Below are 858 nucleotides of genomic sequence, written 5' to 3'. Positions count from 1 at the left end.
GTTGTTGTTGCTGGAGGTAAATCAGTAAGGGCAAATCTGTGTGTGAAGCGATACGCGGCGGTGGCTGGGTGGGACCGTCCCCGGCCGGTGAGGGGGGGCCGCCCGGCGTGCTGGCCGCGCGGTGCGTGGGCGCACGCGCTACAGCCGGCTGGTGGGGGCGCCCAGTGGCAGGCGCGCCGGCCGACGGACGCGGCAGGCGGCGCAGCTGCGCGCCGGGGCACCCTGCGCGCGGCGCCGGGCGGCCAAAGTGGGTCCTCGCGGGCCCGGTGCGAAGCGCGGTGGACATCTGCAGTGTGCTGGTCCGACTGAGGACTGTGTGCGTTGAGGATGCGCCGCCGCCCGGCACTCGGCGCCGCGACGCCGTCTGCTGCTCGGTCGCCCCAGCGGTTCTCGCTGGTGGTTTGTATCGCAGTTGTGCAGACGTGTTGGCACGTGCGCTGTGCTGGGAGAGTTCGCTTCGGCACCCACGTGGGGCCTTTGCCCTTCTGTGGCGCTGGCGTTGGAGCTGCCGGTCACCGTAGGTGGCGCGTGTTGTCTCCCGCCGGCAATGCCACGACAGCACGCTCCCGGGCCTCTGTCGGCAGCGGCAAGCTCAGTTGGGAGCACGGGTGGTCGCACCTAAAGCGTCTACTCGCCTAACTCCGGGCGATTGCGCCTCTCTCGAACCCGACCAAGTACTTAGGACGGCGCTGCGCGCCGCCGGGACCTGAGAGGGTTTCGAGGTGTATTGTGCAGGGGAGCTCAGCCTCCTCCTGTTTGCAGAATAATTGAGCGGACGCTTGCGTGTTCGCGCGGGCCCCTGGGACACACTCCCGGGCGGCCGGCTGCTCAGCTCTAGTTGACGCAGCTCCCTGGTTG

General features: G+C 69.2%; 1 non-coding gene across 1 annotated transcript in view; it reads left to right on the top strand.

The window, feature by feature from the left end:
• Positions 1-848: 848 nt before the first annotated feature.
• LOC126149738 (small subunit ribosomal RNA) overlaps positions 849-858 on the top strand; it is a 1,909-nt gene continuing 1,899 nt past the window's right edge. Inside the window, exon 1 of the ribosomal RNA XR_007531093.1 lies at positions 849-858. This exon is cut by the window's right edge and continues 1,899 nt beyond it. This is a non-coding gene — a ribosomal RNA (small subunit ribosomal RNA).

The sequence above is a fragment of the Schistocerca cancellata genome, unplaced genomic scaffold (assembly GCF_023864275.1).
Source record: "Schistocerca cancellata isolate TAMUIC-IGC-003103 unplaced genomic scaffold, iqSchCanc2.1 HiC_scaffold_948, whole genome shotgun sequence".
Lineage (NCBI taxonomy): Eukaryota > Metazoa > Arthropoda > Insecta > Orthoptera > Acrididae > Schistocerca > Schistocerca cancellata.
The sequence above is the reverse complement of the archived record's forward strand: the minus strand, read 5'-3'. Positions and strand labels throughout refer to the sequence as shown.